Below are 18,713 nucleotides of genomic sequence, written 5' to 3'. Positions count from 1 at the left end.
GGCAATGCAGACATCACCCAGAGACATCGCCCAGAGAATAAAATGGGGCAATTTTGCTGATCTGCTTTGGGGACCTCCACCTATGGACTATAAATAGTGTAAGGAGGTGGTAAATGACCAAAGTACCCCTCGTCACATCTGTCCATAATTATGGATACCTTGGGTGCCCAAGTGGGCCCCGTAGGGCTTGAAAACCCTGTCTGTGTTGGTCTTGCAACACTGCTGAATTGGGGACAATGTTTGAGGCTATTATGACCTAGAATCATGTATTATAGTGGTAAATGACCATTTTGCCCCTAAGCCACAAACTCCGGGTAATGCATCGGGACTTAGGTCTAAAGCCCAGTGCAAGGCCCAGGGAACTCCAAGTGATGGCCAACTGTACACCGAGTCAACTCAGTGAGCCTAGATCAACCCTAGGACATCCAAAAATAGTTTGGAATATTAAATGACATATTTCTTATTTATATCTAGGATTTGATCCCACACTCGAGGCCTACTGCCAGACTACAGCCGAAACTGAAACTACAACTGAGTGCATAGAACCAGACCCAGGTGAGTGAAATGTTATCGTGTATGTACATGTAACAATATTATTATGCCGACAATTAATTCTTTAATTATAATGCTGTGTTACTTAATCAAATTCAATTTCATAATTATTACACAAGTGATGACCAACTGTACACCGAGTCAACCCAGTGAGCCTAGATCAACCCTAGGACATCCAAAAATAGTTTGAAATATTAAATGACATATTTCTTATTTATATCTAGGATTTGATCCCACGCTCGAGGCCTACTGCCAGACTACAACCGAAACTGAAACTACAACTGAGTGCATAGAACCAGACCTAGGTGAGTGAAATGTTATCATGTATATATGTGTAACAATATTATTATGTCGGCAATTAATTCTTTAATTATAATGCTGTGTTACTTAATCAAATTCAATTTCGTAATTATTACACATCATGTGACTGTTGATCAACTCTGTTGGATATATCATGATGATTGTGAATGTTAGACTAGATGTCCTAGCCGGCTTGGAAATGAGGCCTATAGTAGCCCATATTATGGAATACGGTTGACACCGCCTGACTCATATGATGCCATTTTAACATGGGGTTAGAGATTCATCACCCGTGCTACGCACCCTTGCCCAAAGGGGTTAAGGTGTTGGATGACTGTGAGGACTACCGTAAAACCTTGGGTGAATACGCCGAGAAGCCTCGGCTACATGCTGGGATGCCCTAGGGAAAATATGTCGGGAAGCCTCGAGCAACATGCTTGGGAAGCACCAATAGGTGAATTATGGCTATATGCCAAACTAAGTTTATCCTCGAGCTATATGCCGGGAAGCACCGAAAGGGTGAATTTGATATTGAGTCGGTTACCTCACAAGTTTAATCACAGAAGGTCGGTCGGGCTGACCTGGGTAGGGAGATGCTGGGGCCAACTAGTTCTCTACGACAACTCAATGGGCGTATCGCAGGAAGGGATAACCAAACCCGCACCAGGGATACATGTATTGGGGATTGTAGTAGCACTAACCTACCTTAGCTGTAATGTTAGGTGACTAATAAATAATTTAGACTCGCATATCATGTAGGATCATGTGGATTGTGGTTGCATATGCATGCATGATAATATGTTTTACTCACGGGCTCAGTGGGGCTCACACTATGTTATATATGTTTTTCTTTCTAGATGATTGTGCAGATAGATGCCGCTGTAGCATGGAGGCTCATTACGAGGAGGAGTGCCCTTGTGGTTATGATGAGATTGGTATGGACCCCGACTAAGGTCGTGCGAAAGATACGAGCGTTCTCAGTGGTTATTGATGAAGACCAGTGAGGGGCGCTCTTGATGCTTTTTGTCTTGGGAACTCCATTTTGATTTTGTCAGAAGTTTATCCCCGTTCCTGTTTTATTTAGTTTCTTCTTTTCTTTTTAGGGTTGAGTTATCTCACCCTGTACATATTTACTTTTATTTTCGCTTATGTATGTCAGCTTTCACTTTTCAGTTTGTGGGTTGTACTGGGGAATGGAACAATCTTACTTATGCATATATTAAAATCATTTCCCGTATTGCTATGCTTTCTTATTCTTTCTTACAATTGTAGTTTATCTGCAACACTTTGATTTACTCGTGGTAATGTTAAGGATGTGAGTCCGTGAATGTACTAACTGCTTCTAGATCCGTGGGATTTGACGGATTGCTGTTATGCAATTTGGGTCACCTACATAATCCTCCCAAGGGGTAGTTTGGGGTGTGACAGAGTTTGGTATCAGAGCGTGAGGCTCTTTTTACATTCACGGGATGCAGACTAGGAATAGTAAGCTCCCTATAATAAAACATGTCTTAAAGTAAATGCTACAGGATAAGTAGATGTAATTAAAAGACAAGGTGCATAATTACATTAACATGAAGATAACTGTGGCCGAGTAACTACAAGGAGTTTGATTGAAAGTACTACTTTCAATTTACATAAGCTGACAAAAAAAAATACATAAACTATAAAAAAAAGGGAGATAAGACAAAAGTCAGAGCTACATCATGTCAAGTCAGGCTAAATGTGTGATAGCAGGCTGGAATACTACTCTGGCGGAGGCAAATCACCCGGTGGAGGCTATGACTGTCGGGAGTCGACACCATAGAATGTATCCCAAAAGTCCAGGTGTCGCTCTACTGACCCCACTCTGCCCTCAAGGGACCAGAAGTCCCGATCCATCCTCGTAGACAACTCGGTGAGCTGGGTGCTGAGGCCCTGAAACTGAGACATCATCTGAGACCACTCAAAGGACTCTGGGACCTATGAGCTAGTGGCACCGATCGCCTCATATGGGGGAAAATCAGTGAACTGTGCTCTAACCCCCTTAAAGTCGCCCTCCTCTCCCTGCTCATCTCACTGCTCCATCTGATTTCCCTCCTCTGGATCACTCGTTGGCTCCCCTGGCACCTTCATTTTCGGAATTGAGATCTTGTTGATGGGTCTAGACCTATCCCTCTACATATACTCGCCACCCAGGGGAACATCAAAGTGTCTGAAGACCAAAGTGAGGAACTTCCCATATGGAAGGTTCCCATCAGAAGGGTTTTGGGCGTGATACAACATGGCTTGAAGCAGTAGATATGGGAGGTTTATAACTGGACCCCCCTTGCCAGCTCCCAATAGGCAATAAGTAATGTAGGCCCTCAACATAGAAATATTGCCTCTGTTCCAGCCTTTCGGGTAGATGTTATATGAGACACATCTACTAATGATCCGAGCACTAGGCTTATAGGAAGCCTCGGACTTAGGAGTCCTCTTTGAACCGGTCAATGCCTTGAAGACCCTCCTCCTGGTCTCCAAGGAAAACATGTCTATCCTGGGCTTATAGTAGCACCTCTCGCTTGTGTTAGGCAGCTCAAGGATCCCTGCTAAGGTGGCAGTGGTCAGTCTAATATCCAGTCCCTTAACTCTGCTTTCTAACCCAAATTCCTATGCCCCAGATGGCACTAGGTTGTAGTAAAAGTATCGAACCAAGTTAGAGTACCATGGCTCTGTGGGCGATAACATAGATGCCCAATCTAGGATGTTGAACCTAGTGTATAAGTTGTACTGGTGGAAGTCATCCACTTGTACCATCCTCCCATTCACAATCTTAAGGGACCTAAATTTGTCCCAATCCCTGGAGTGCTCATATCTAGAAAATAGGAATCGATCAAAATCCGACTCCTCTGATGATGAATCCTCTCTTAGTGAGGTAGGTGGCACAGAAGAAGAAGAGGAATGTTCGCTCTCGGACCGTAGTCTCTTGCGTGCTACGGATTTCCTTGTCGTTCTATGACTAGTAGACATGGGGCTGCAAAAAGGAAAGAATAGAAATAGTTAGGGCAAGAAAATTTGTAAAACCCTAGCTAAAACAAGAAAGACATGGAAAATGACCTAAATTAAGGTAAAAGTTAGGAGAATCTTACCCAAGATCGTGTAAGATCACGGGGGACCCATTAAAATGGGTGGAATTGGTGTGGAAGAGGTCACACTAGGCTCTTGAGCTTTGCCCTAGGTGTTTAGGATGCTGTAGAGGGAAAATGAAATGAAAATGAGAGGTCTCAGACTGTTATAGCTGGGCCCCGATTCTCTGGGCGATAGCACTGGGCGATGCATACAACGCCCAGAGACATCGCCCAGAGAATGGAATTTTGTTGTTTTTGCATACAAACATGTGAATTTGAGATTTTGCCTAGAAATGACCTAATAAACATAAAAATATAAATTTTACAAATATATGGTTATAAATAAAATAATGAAATAATAATAAAATTTAAATTAAAAGTATTTAATTAATAATACATCTATGACTAAATAAAGTAATGTTTGCGAGTTGTCATAGTAAAATGGATGCATAGAGATTTTAGGAAATTTCTTTCCTTGTTTAGGGTGAATGATAATAAATAAATATGCCTATAACTATACATAAGTAGAGTGTACATAAATATTTAATATTATGTGCTGAGTAGTATGCGTGTATGAACCAAGATGGAGTGATGCTATGCAAACTTAAACATAGGTATGTAGGTATGCTGTAATACGTATCTATGAGGTTTAGGGAATGTAGATCTCACCATACCCACAACCTAGATCAACCAGGAATAGGATTCAATAGGTTGACCAGTCAAGTTGAACCCCATAGATGCTAAGGTACCTCGAGCCAACCCATTTATTTTCTTTTGCACATGATTACTTAAATTCCTGTACGCTTGTACTTAATTCTTTTAATTAAGTATTTTATAGTGACTTGATGCCTAGAACCTCTTCATGGCAGGACTTTACTACCTCATTCAAGCCTGGAGACCACAGCAACATGCGATATATTAGGCAATTGAGGAGAAGACTGATCAGGATACGTGAGATACAAGCCCGTGCCGAGAACCAATTAGTAGTTTACTTAGCTTTTGCGGACGCTAGTGGACCTGTGGATCAAGCTACCTACCTATACCTGGCAGACGAGGTTAGAGGAGATAGCCTACCTTTACGTGCAGAATATTATCACTAGTTGGCAGTTACAGAGACTTGCCTGTTAGGCTCAGGTACATAATTAAAAGATTTTGTTAAAAATTTAAAAATTTATTATATAGTGTCATGCATAGCATAACATCGCATAAAATACTCTTGAACAGAACACAAGTAAAAAAAAGAAACACTTCATAATAAACAATAAAAAAAAAAACATATATAATAACACACCTTGCTGGTACGACTACATGAATTCACAGGAACTGTGGAATAGATATGTACATGTATTGACTAGGAAATTTTTGTTGGCCTCTGTTTGCAAGAAATAATTAACCGCAAGTGTACTATTTAGTCGTAGCTACGGGTCAAACTCAGGGAGATGTACGTCACTCTATTTTACTCACTTAAAAGCAATGCAAAGTGAACCAAATTAATTAAAGTGGTGGATTAAACTAATGATAATTAACGTATCCTAACTAAAGTGGTGGATTAAACTTATGATAATTAACGTATCCTAACTCACAAGCATCTAACGAAATTATGTATCTAATGAATTAAATTGGCGTCCTAACACACATCCATCTACCCTATCAATACTAATGCGGATTGGAAGGAATAAATCGCAGCTACACACCACAACCACATAAAAAAAAAACAAAAGGAGAATGAGACTAAGAGATTAGAGAGGTGAAATCCAAAGGTGCTTGAACCGGACGGAAAATTGCTTCTCTACCACACTTGAAATGGCTCTACCAAATCTAAAATTAAAACAAAAATAATTAAATTAAAATCCTAACATAATGCATGATAATAACAGTAAATAAAAAATAAAATCCTAAAAGCATGATTGAATTAGAGAGGTAGAGAATGAGAATAAAAATAAAAAGTGGTGAACGAGAATCCTACTAGAATGGATGGAATAGAGAGAATGAGAATACTAATAAGATAAAAATAATAGAAGAAGAAAGAGATAGAGAATAAGAAGCAGAAATTAGAAACTAAAAGAATTAAGAGGTTAAGAAGAAGAAGAAAATAAAAATAAAATAAGAACTAATACTCCCTTCTACCAAAGTTGAAAGTGCATGAATTAATTAGGCCTTGCATGAATGTAGTTGAAGAAGCTTGAACACTTGAATAATCCTTGCATGGCTTCCTCTTCCAAGTCTCTAATTCTTCTCACTAGAATTAGAAGCCTATACTAGAAATTTTTAAAACTAAACTAGAATTAAAATATTACAATCAAATTGAAGACATAAATTGAAAGTAAAGCTTGAATTAAACCTATTACAACCATTAAACTAAACTTATAAATCAAAACTAAACTAAAAAGCCAAAAATCACAAATTAGAAGGAGAAGAAGAAGAATTTTACTAAGCAATTGAACTAAACTTGCATTAAAATTGAACTAAAAACTGAACTAGAACTAACTAAAAACTAACTAAAAATTAACTAGTTACAACCCAAAGGGCAAGGGGTATTTATAGGGGGAAGGAGAAGAGAGAAGAGGCAGGAGAAATATTCCCTTCTCCTTCCTTTACAATAAAGCTTGAACCCCAAGAAAAAAGAAAAAAATAGAAAGTGGGAGAGATTAAAATCTTAGCTACATAAACCTTCTATTTTCCAAAAAGTGACTTTCCATTTCTATCTTGTGCTTCCTTATCTTTGTAGGGGTCTTCTCCAAGCAATGAGATCAAGGCATCTTTGACTTTTCAACCTTCCATGGATGAGAGAATACTTTTCAAAAGAAATCTATCCAAAGTCAAATCCCAAAAGTGCCCTTGGAAAGTGGAGGAGAGAGAGAGTGATGACTAGGACTCCTTTCAAGAATTAATTAAATCTCCATTCTGTCCTTCAAAAAATGTGGAGCATGGGATGCTTATATAGGCCTCATTGTTGCATTTCTTGCTAAAAATCACCCAAAATAGACCCAAATTTCGTCCAATTTGGAGTTCGGGAGCCCAAGATATCTCAAGTTGAAGTTGGACTGCTCCAGAGCCTTCCAAATGGAATCTTTAGGCCAACAGAAAAGATAATTTTTGATAATTGCACTAAATCCTTCAAATCCAAACTTCTACTTTACTTTGTTTCCAACCAATTTTTGATAATTATAAACAAACCCTTGCATGCCATTTTCACGCGTCGTTATGGGAACGATCGTAACTTCTTCGTTTCAATTCAGAATCAAGTGCCGTTTGAACCATTGTGAAGTTGACTTGACGGACTACGCATCCATACTATTAATACCTCAAAATTATGCTAAAGGGGCCACTGTAATCACATTCAAATTTGACTAATTGCCTTGATTCTTTCAGTGCTCAATCCAAACTTGATTTTCTCGACTCCTGGGCGCTTCCAGCTACTGCCAAACACCACTAAATAGCTTAAAAATGGCTCCGTAGCATCATTTGCTCCATTTTCAAAAGAAATCACCTAAAACCTGAAAACACAAATAAAAACCTTGAGTAGCTCCGCTCCAAGTATAAAAATGCATGCTTTATGGCCCTAAGATTTCACACATAAATGTGCTCAACAGCCTCGATAAGGAGTGTTGGATTATTGAACATGTTGCTCTTTTCAGAAAAGCAACCATGGTCAACACAAGAAGTTCTTGAGGTGGTCGTTGAGGAAAACGCCCTCGCGTTATACCGGAGGTTGAACTACCAAATGGAACCGAACCACAAAATTCTGAAGCATCGGTTGCTTCATGGGGGGCACCAGCAGCTGCTCAAGCCACTGCTGCGGCACCTCAGTCGGGTATAGCATCCGGAGAGGTGAATGTTTTCATGACTACTATGATGTGGACCATACAGCAAAAACAAGAACTGTTGGGCCAAATGTCTACGCAATTTGCGACCATGATGCATGAACGTGCAGTACCACCTCCACCACCTAACTGGCCTGTACTTTTCCCACCACCTATGCCTCAACACTTAGTGGAAAACTCTACTGCCAAGGTGATGGAGAGATTCAAGAAACTCCAACCACCCGTGTTTTCCAGGTTGAATTCTGAGGCAATGCAACCGGAAGGGTGGATTAGCGCCTTAGAGAAGGCATTTGATGTGCTCGAGTGTTCGGATGCGTAAAAGCTGATATGTGCAGGTTATCAGCTACAGAATGAGGCTGAAGCCTGGTGGAAGGCTACTAAGCCAAACCTTAAAGCCGCTCATTCAAATCCCATGTGGGAGCAATTTAAAGAAGTCTTCGTCAAGAACTACTTCCTGGAAAGCTTTAAGGACAGGAAAGAGGTTGAGTTCTCCGCATTGGTACAAGGAACCAAGTCAATGTTGGATTATCAACAATGGTTTGAAGATCTGTTCCATTTTGCTCCAGAGCACCTAAAAGGGGAGGTTAGCAAGATGAAGAAGTTTGAGAAGGGACTTAAACTTAAGATCGGGTCAGTCCTATCAATTATGGACATCCAGGACTATGCTCAGATGGTCGATAAGGCGAAGACTATGGAAGACAGATTGAAAGAGAAAGAGAAAGAGCTAGCTATGAGATAGCCCGGGTTGGGCAAAAGGCCAAGTAATTTTCAGACCTTTGGTTGGCCAAACAAGGTTTTTTGAGGAACTAGTTCAAACCCCAATCCGACTCCGTACCGCCGGCTGAACGTGGGTCAGATTCCCTTCCGCCCCACTTTCAATCAACCTACTCAATCAGCTACGAGCCAAGCGACAACAGCAGCTTCGCCAGCCCGACCAGCCACAAGTCAAGTGAGCCAAGTCTCAACACTAGCTGTTTCACCTTATATGTGTTACGTGTGCAATAAAGAAGGGAACATGGCCAAAGAATGCAGGTAGTGTAGGTATGGCAATAACTTGCCAAATCAGTCCTACGCTAGACCTTTTCAGCCACGGGACAACCGAACGTGAGGAAAGGTGATCGCGTTAACAAACGAGGAACCTGAGGCGAACCTTGATGTAATGACAGGTAAGTCCACTGAACACTACCATGTTATAGGAATAACCGGTCTGTATGTGTAACCTAAACTATATACGAACCCTAGGTACCTTGAGTGTCTCAACCTTTCCTGCGCGAGTGTTATTCGACTTGGATGTATCCCACTCTTTTGTTTCTACTACTTTTGCGAGTAGGATGGAAGATCAACCGAGAGACATCGGGCACGATTTAGTAGTCAGCACACCAACGGGTAGTGTCGTGAGCTTAAAAGAATTCTACAACCCTTGTCAGATAAAAATTTGTGGGAGGAATTTGACTGCACAGCTAATAAAGCTCGATATGAAGGACTTTGACGTGATATTAGGCATGGATTGGCTATTAATCTATGGAGCAAATGTCATGTGTGCAAAAAAGAAGATAGTATTCAAGTTGGTGGATGGGTTAGTTTTCACCTATCAAAGTGAACCAAAGAGGAAACCTAGAAGGATAACTTTATCCACCCTCCCATGAAAGTTGTTGGATGAAGGATGTTAAGGCTTTTTTGCCACTGTGATAAACACTGAGGCAAAGATAAAGCCCTTAGAGGAACTTGATGTCGTCAGAGAATTTCCTGATGTTTTTCCAGAAGATTTGACCTAGCTACCGCCGGATCATGAGATAGAGGTCGTAATTTATCTAACCCCTGGTGCAGCACTGGTATCCAAAGCACTGTATCGAATGGCACCTATTGAATTAAAGAAGTTGCAGGTCCAGTTACAAGACCTGCTGAAGAAAGGTTTTATACGACCCAGCGTGTCTCCCTGGGGAGCACTGGTGCTGTTCATGAAGAAGAAGGATGGCAGCATACGGCTAGTGTATCGACTACCGTGAGCTAAATAAGCTAACCATCAAGAATTGATACTCGTTGCCGCGCATTGACAACCTATTTGACCAGCTACAAGGAGCAAGTGTCTTCTCCAAGATTGATCTTAGGTCCGGATACCATCAATTGAAGATCAAGAGCGGTGATATTCATAAGACAGCATTTAGAACTCGATATGGACATTATGAATTCCTAGTCTTATCGTTCGGGTTAACCAACGCCTCGGAAGCGTTCATGGACATGATGAATAGAGTATTCCATGACGTGTTGAACAAGTTCATCATCGTATTTGTTGATGACATTCTGGTGTACTCCAAGAGTGAAGAAGAGCACACTCGGTACCTTACTTTTGTGTTGTAGTGGTTGCGGGAACACCAGCTTTATGCCAAGTTCAGCAAGTGTGAATTTTGGCTTCACCAAATTGGATTCCTGGGGCTCATCATCACCAAGGACGACATTAAAGTGGATCCAGATAAGGTGAAAGCGGTTCTCGAGTGGAAGACTCTGAAGAGTGCCACTGAGATCTGAAGTTTCTTAGGTTTGGCCAGATATTACTGTCAATTTATTGAAAATTTCTTGTGCATCTCGGCACCCATGACAAAGCTAACGAAGAAGGGCACCAAGTTTGAATGGAATGAAGCACGCGAGAAAAGCTTTCAAGAACTAAGGAACTAGTTGGTGACGGCTCTGGTTTTGACCATTTCGGATGGCACTAGAGGAATGGTGGTATACACTGACGCATCCAGGACGGGATTGGGTGGCGTCTTAATGTAGAAAGGTAAAGTGGTCACCTATGCCTTAAGACAACTGAAGGAACACAAAAAGAACTACCCCACTCATGACTTAGAATTGGCGGCGGTAGTCTTCGCATTAAAGATATGGCGACATTACCTATACGGTGAAAAGAGTGAAATCTTCAGTGATCACAAAACCCTGAAGTATTTCTTCACCCAGAAGGAGCTGAATATGAGATAGAGGCGGTGGTTAGAACTGGTAAAGGATTATGACTGTGAAATCCAATACCACCCCAGCAAGGCCAACATTGTAGCAGATGCGTTAAGCAGGAAATCTCAGGCTGCATCCCTCGCTTCCTTGGTCGTAAGCGAACAGTTGTTAGAAGAAGCTCGAAAGTTTGATCTGGAACTCTTGATCGAAAGGACGGCTATACAATTAGCAGCTATGGATTTATAGCCGTTGATACGAGAGGAAGTAATTGCGAAGCAACCATTGGACCCCAAGTTAGCTAGGATAATCTGGGAGGTGCAACAAGGAGTCCATAAGGACCCAGATTTTTCATTGGCCCATGATGGGGCATTGAAGTTTTGAGACAGGTTATGCGTGCCTGATGATTACGATATCCAAGATCGAGTCCTTAAAGAGGCACACAACTCACCCTATTCAATCCACCCTGGAAGCATGAAGATGTACAAGGATCTGAAGAAGTACTATTGGTGGATTGGGATAAAGGAGACCATAGCGATATACGTGTCTAAATGCCTCACCAGTCAGCAAATAAAAGTAAAGAGACATCGATCGTATGGGTTGTTGTAGTCGCTCCCTATACCTAAATGGAAGTGGGAAAGTATCACTATGGATTTTGTGACAAATCTACCCAATACCAGGAAGGGGATGAATGCAATTTGGGTGATTGTAGATGGACTGACGAAGGCAGCTCACTTCGTACCAATCAAAATAAGTTATTCAATGGAGAGGCTTGCCCAGCTATATATTGAAAATATAGTCCGCTTATATGGCGTGCCTGTCAGTATTGTATCTGATAGGGATCCTCGATTTACCTCAAGGATTTGGAGAAGTCTACAAAAGGCACTGGGATCTCAGCTAAATCTTAGTATGACCTTCCATCCACAAACGGACGGACAATCCAAAAGAACTATCCAGACTTTGGAGGACATGCTCAGAGCCTGTGTTTTGGAAATGAGCGACAGTTGGAATGCCCACATACCCTTGGTGGAATTTGCATACAATAATAGTCACCACTCCACCATTGGCATGGCACCGTTTAAAGCTCTCTATGTTTGGAAGTGCCAGACCCTATTATATTGGGATGAGGTTGGAGAACAGAAATATCTCGGGCTAGAGATGATACAAGCAACCCATGACAAGGTAGACATCATTAGAGAGAAAATCAAGGCGGCCCAATCAAGACAAAAAAGTTATGCCGATAATCGGAGGAAGGACATTGAATTTAATATCAGAGAAAAGGTATTCCTTCGAGTATCTCCAACAAAAGGATTACTACGTTTCAACAAGAAGGGAAAACTGAGCCCAAGATTCATTGGTTCGTATGAAATTCTCAACAAGGTGGGACCCGTAGCGTACCGACTAGCATTACCGCCATCTTTGCAAGGCATCCACGATGTTTTCCATGTGTCGATGCTAAGAAAATACATCAACAACCTGACACATGTACTCTCAACTGAATCGAAACAGTTGGACGTGGATATGATCTATGAAGAACAGCCTATGGAGATATTGGATAGGAAAGAACATAATCTTCGTAACCGCACGGTCGCCTTTGTAAAGGTTCGATGGGGGAAACAATCCCATAGAAGAGGCTTCGTGGGAAAGTGAAGAAGAAATGAAAGAAAAGTATCCCCAACTCTTCGAGCTACAAGGTAAGCAAATTTTGAGGATAAAATTTTTGTAAGGTGGGGAGAAATGTCAAACCTGCCCCTGACTGGCTGGAATTTTGATTAAAGGACAGGAACCCCTGACATAGCATCCAAGCACACTGTGGAGTATCACTCCAGTGATTGAATTTAATGGAGAACCCCCGTGGATGTCCTCCTACATACCTGTCAGAAGATGGATTGCCGATCCCTGCAATTGCATTGCCCACAACATAATGTACTGCTTGGACTCCAAGTATTCTCTCTCCTCTCCATGAATGTGGGTTCCACACCTGAAAATAGGTGCAAAGAGCCTTGAGTGGCATGTGGGTGCAAGGCCCCAACCCTGGGTCAAACCCTTATGCAAGCCCAAAGAGAAACAGCCTTACTAAAATCTCAGGACGATGCACTAAGCGATGCAGACATCACCCAGAGTGGAAAAATGTATTATTTTAACATACTAAAGTGTAGGATCCACCCATATTGGTCATGGGTACCCTCCATAGGTAGAAGGGAGTCTGGGGAACCACCTCATACCCTTGGACCCCTGTGGACCCCACTAGAGGGCCCAGGGTGACTGAAAATTTAGTCAAAAATGCATTTTCAAGAGGGACCTAGGTAGCCAAATAGGCCTCAGTAGGAGGCTGGCCTATAAATAGAGGACCTTAGGCTCATTTTAGAGCTCTAGTCACTGTTGAAATTGTGGAGTGAAGGAGAAGAAAGAATAGAGAGAAAAGAGAAGGAGAAGAAGAAGAAAAGAGAAGGAGAAGAAAGGGAAGAGCTCACCTTGCATCAGATCTGCCCCAGCATCCATTCTCAGCTTAGTTCAGGTTAAATCTGAACCTATACCTGCTGTTGTGATGCTGCTACTGTTCTTCTCCATGAATCTCTGGCATTTTTGAATCTCTTCTGGCCATTGGCAGCCTAGAACAGCTGGGGGCTGCCATGAACCACCTCAGATCTAACATGCAGACATGATGCGTGGAGGATCTGAGCTTTTTATCATGTTTGATGGCTATTCTACACCTGAGACCGAAACCCAAGCTGGTGCCAGACTGCATTGCACTATTACACCAAGAACAGGTAGTCTGGGTTCAGAACTGTGTGCCCTGGCTGTATGCAGCCTAGCCATGAGTTGCAGCAGCCTTAGATTACTTTAATATATGTGAAACAACTCTTGCATGTAGCCAAATCCATGGTCTGCAGCTGAAGCCAACTGGTGGGCCCAGGTAAAAATCCATGGGGCCCAACGTAAAATACACCCTAGGAGGTCAATGATGACCTAACATGCATGGGGGAATGATTAAAGCAGTGCCCATAGTGCAAAACATAGGAAATGGAGCCTGTTCAAGTGTTAAGCAGGCTCTGGGCGATGTAGACATCACCCAAAGAATAAAAAGGGGCAATTTTGCTGATCTACTTTGGGGACCTTCACCTATGGAGTATAAACAGTGTAAGGAGGTGGTAAATATCCAAAATACCCCTCCTCACATCTGTCCATAATTATGGATACCTTAGGTGCCCAAGTTGGCCCCGTAGGGCTTGGAAACCCTGTCTGTGTTGGTTCAGCAACACTGCTGAATTGGGGACAGTGTTGTGAAGCTATTATGACCTATAATCATGTACTACAGTGGTAAATGACCATTCTACCCCTAAGCCACAATCTCCAGGTGATGCATCGGGACTTAGGTCTAAAGCCCAGTGCAAGGCCCAGAGAATTCCAAGTGATGACCAATTGTACACCGAGTCAACCCAGTGAGCCTAGATCAACCCTAGGACATCCAAAAATAGTTTGGAATGTTAAATGACATATTTCTGATTTATATCTAGAATTTGATCCCACGCTCGAGGCCTACTGGCTGACTGCAGCCAAAACTGAAACTGCAACTGAGTTTATAGAACCAGACCCAGGTGAGTGAAATGTTATCGTGTATGTACGTGTAAGAGTATTATTATGCCGGCAATTAATTCTTTAATTATAATGTTGTGTTACTTAATCAAATTCAATTTCGTAATGATTACTCATCGTGTGACTGTTGATCAACTCTGTTGGCTATATCATGATGATTGTGAATGTTAGACTAGATGTCGTAGCCAGCTTGGAAATGAGGCCTGTGGTAGCCCGTATTATGGGATACGGTTGACACTGCCTGACTTATACGATGCCATTTAGACATGGGGTTTGTTAGAGATTCATCACCTGTGCTACGCACCCTTGCCAATAGGGGTTAAGGTGTTGGATGACTATGAGGACTACCGTAAAACCTCGGGCGAATACGTGGGGAAGCCTTGGCTACATGCTTGGATACCCCAGGGCAAAAATGCCAGGAAGCCTCGACCAACATGCTTGGGAAGCACCAATAGGTGAATTATGGCTATATGCCAAACAAAGTTTATCCTCAAGCTACATGATAGGAAGCACCGAAAGGGTGAATTTGATATTGAGTCGGTTACCTCACAAGTTTAATCACAGAGGGCCGGTTGGGCTGACCTGGGTAGGGAGATGCTGGGGCCGACTGGTTCTCTCTGACAACTCAATGGGTGTATCGCGGGAAGGGGTAACCAAGCCCGCACCAGGGATACATGTATTGGGGATTATAATAGCACTAACTTGCCTTAGCTATAATATTAGGTGGCTAATAAATAATTTGGACTTGCATATCATGTAGGATCATGTGGATTGTGGTTGCATATGCATGCATGATAATATGTTTTACTCACGGGCTTAGTGGGGCTCACACTGTATTATATATGTTTTTCTTTCTAGATGATTGTGCAGATAGATGCCACTGTGCCATGGAGGCTCATTACAAGGAGGAGATCCCTTGTGGTTATGATGATATTGGTATGGACCACGACGGAGGTCTTGTCGATGATGCAAGCATTCTCAGTGGTTATTGATGAAGACTAGTGAGGGGCGCTCTTGATGCTTTTTATCTTGGGGACTCCATTTTGATTTTGTTAGGAGTTTATCCTCGTTCCTGTTTCTTGTTTAGTTTCTTCTTTTCTTTTTGGGGTTGAGTTATCTTGCCCTGTACATATTTACTTTTATTTCCGCTTATGTATATGTTAGCTTTCACTTTTCAGTTTGTGGGTTGTACTGGGGAATGGAGCAATCTTACTTATGTATATATTAAAATCATTTCCCGTATCACTACGCTTTCTTTTTATTTCTTACTCTTAAATTAAAATAGAAGGGATATCGATTGTTACCTTTGTAGCGTGATATCCACGATGCAGTGGAAGAGGATCAAGATTATTCTTGATTGATAGCCGCACGAACAGCGTAGTATCTCCCTTGTGACAGCACACTCGATAAGTAATCGATAGAAATCGATAGTTCACACTCCAAGTCCCTAGGCAATGATGGATGCCTTTAGGAACACACACACACTGTAGGGAGAGAGCAGGACGAGAGAGGGAGAGAGAACGTGGGGATTAGAGGGCTACAGTTATCACTTAATAATCTATCGCAGCCTCTCTCTCAAATAATATATATAAAGGGGGGGGGACCACCATGTGGCCCCCTTCTTCAAACCTTAACCCTAGTTGGGTCCTTTTGACCCACATCTGCCCCAAGGCGCGGGTACGGACCTTGGGTCCAAACATGATTTGGTTACATCTCCCACTCTCCCACACAGGGCGGATATACTCAGTCGCTCATCTAAGTCTCTCTCCCCTACATGTATTCCTTCATACAGGAAATGGAGCGTGCGACCTAACGAGATAGAAGAAAGGTAGGAGTGCTATATCAAGCTTCCATCTAACCAACATAGCACATCACTCACAAACTATCTAAGGTACCCCAAACAATCCAATCACACCAGGTTCAACACTCTCAATCCCTCATGATGAGCAGTGTTGAACCCAAAACATGTAATGTCCTCATGATGAAACACAAATGCGACAAGTTGCCCAGGCAATGAGTCACATAACAGGGGTGTAATTCCGAATAGTTTTTCCTGAGCCCCACATGTCAATCCGACTGTTCCCAACAGCTTTCCCAATCGTGTCCTGCTGGACCGCATCATCCATGGTCCTAAGGAGCACGCCAAAGTAGCGTCATTGGTTTTCCTCTTCATGACATGGTCTCAGGTAGAGGGTATCTATAGGATCAACTCAATTTGATCCATGTGGCTTACACAGTGACGAAGTAGGGATCCATTTAGTCACTCTCACAAACGGTTGTAATAAAGCACATATAGTATGAAATGTATGCTATGGTGCTTCTCCCACTACGGTGGGCATGTCACTCATAAAATATAAAAGAACACCATATGAGTCTGGGTCCAGTCACACTGTCAAGCACCTGACCTGAGTCTTTTAGTCCAGTGGCCTCCACGGCGCTTCCCAGAAGTCTCACACTCAGCTATGGGCAGGCTACACTAAGATGTGGAAACTCTCTGTTTGACCATATAAAGGTCTCATCTTAGCTCTAACTAAGGCGCCACTTAGCGTAAAAGCTGTCTGTTCATCTTGCTCGCTATCTATAAGCGCCAAAGTGAATTTGGCTCGTCTTGCTCGCTATCTCAAGCGCCAAGGTGAATCACCCATGTGATTGGATCGATTCAAGCCTGGTGACATATTTATTAAATGGATGTGTACACAATCAATTACTCAAAGCATAACATGAAGGAAAAATAAGCAAGTAATTTATTTTATTAATGTCTAAATAAAGTGTCCATACAAATAGCAATAACTCAAACGCGGCGGAGTCCCAAGTTCCTAATGTGAAAAAGGAAGACGCCCCTAGCAATAGGCTTGGTAAGAGGATCAGCCACCATGTTGCTAGTAGAGATATGCTTCAGGACCACCTCACCTTGCGCAACCATGTCCCGAATGTAGTGATAATGGATGTCAATATGTTTGGCCTTCCCATGATATTTGGGGTCTTTAGCATATGCCAAGGAGGCTGTATTGTCACTGTGTACAACTACAGCTTCATCCAAATGCGCTGAAACGCCTAGGCGCCTCAAGAACCTCCTGAGCCAAACGGCCTCCTGAACTGCTGCTGAACAAGCAATGTACTCTGACTCCATCATAGGTAAGGCAATACAAGTCTGCTTCTTGCTACACCAAGATATAGCCCCTCTACCACGGACAAATGCATATCTTGAAGTGGATTTACGCTCGTCCTTATCACTTGCCCAATCCGTATTGTTGTAGCCTCTCAGTTTTAAATCCGAGCCGCTATAGCTGAGGATGAAGTCAGCGGTATAATGTAGGTACCTAAAGATTCATTTCACTGCTTTCCAATGACCTGGACCAGGGTTACTCTGATAGCGACTAATCATGCCAACTGCAAAGCATATGTCCAGACGCGTGCGCATCATTACGTACATCAGACTACCACTGCAGCTGCATAGTATACGTTGGACATTTGATTCTTCTCTTGATCAATTTTTTGACACTGATCAGTGCTCAAGACACAAGCCTTGTCCATGGGAGTTTCAACAGGCTTTGAGTTATGCATGTGGAACCATTCAAGGATTTTCTTGATATAAGTCTCTTGAGACAAACCAAGAAAGTTCCTAGATCGGTCTCTCACAATTTTAACTCTCAACACAAAGTTGGCTTCACCCATGTCCTTCATCTCAAATGTGGAGGACAACCACTCTTTAGTGGCGACAATCATCCCAAGGTCATTCCCAGCCAATAGTATGTCATCTACATACAAAGAAAGAATGAGGAAGTTCTTCTTGGATCGTTTGATGTACATACAATGGTCTTCTTCAATCATATCAAACCCAAAAGATGTAACGGCATGATGAAATCTGAAGTACCACTGCCTAGATGATTGCTTGAGTCCATAAATGGATCTCTTTAAGCGGCAGACTTTGCGCTCTTGACATTTGACTTCAAAACCCTCTGGTTGAGTCATAAAAAAAATCTCTTCATCTAGTTCTCTATTGAGAAATGCAGTTTTAACATCCATTTGGAAGAGTTCCAAATTTATTTTAGTGATAATGGCTAGAATGAGGCGAATAGAGGCAATTCTCACCACAGGGGAGAAAGTCTCTTCATAGTCAATACCCTCCCTTTGGGTATAACCTTTTGCCACAAGGCGTGCCTTATACTTATCGATTGAACCATCCACTTTGCGCTTAATTTTTAAGACCCATTTGTTTCTAATGGCCTTGCGCCCTGGCGGGAGATCAACCAACTCCCATACTCAGTTCTGGCTCATAGAGGTTAACTCTTCCTCTACTGCAGCTAGCCACAAATCCTTGGTGGATGAGGAGAGCGCTTCTCATATAGTAGGCTCATCCTTATCATTTGGTGCACCAATGGCAACGTTCCCCTCAATTGGGTGACGATGA

The sequence above is a fragment of the Telopea speciosissima genome, chromosome 11 (assembly GCF_018873765.1).
Source record: "Telopea speciosissima isolate NSW1024214 ecotype Mountain lineage chromosome 11, Tspe_v1, whole genome shotgun sequence".
NCBI lineage: Eukaryota > Viridiplantae > Streptophyta > Magnoliopsida > Proteales > Proteaceae > Telopea > Telopea speciosissima.
Note: the sequence above shows the minus strand (reverse complement) of the source record.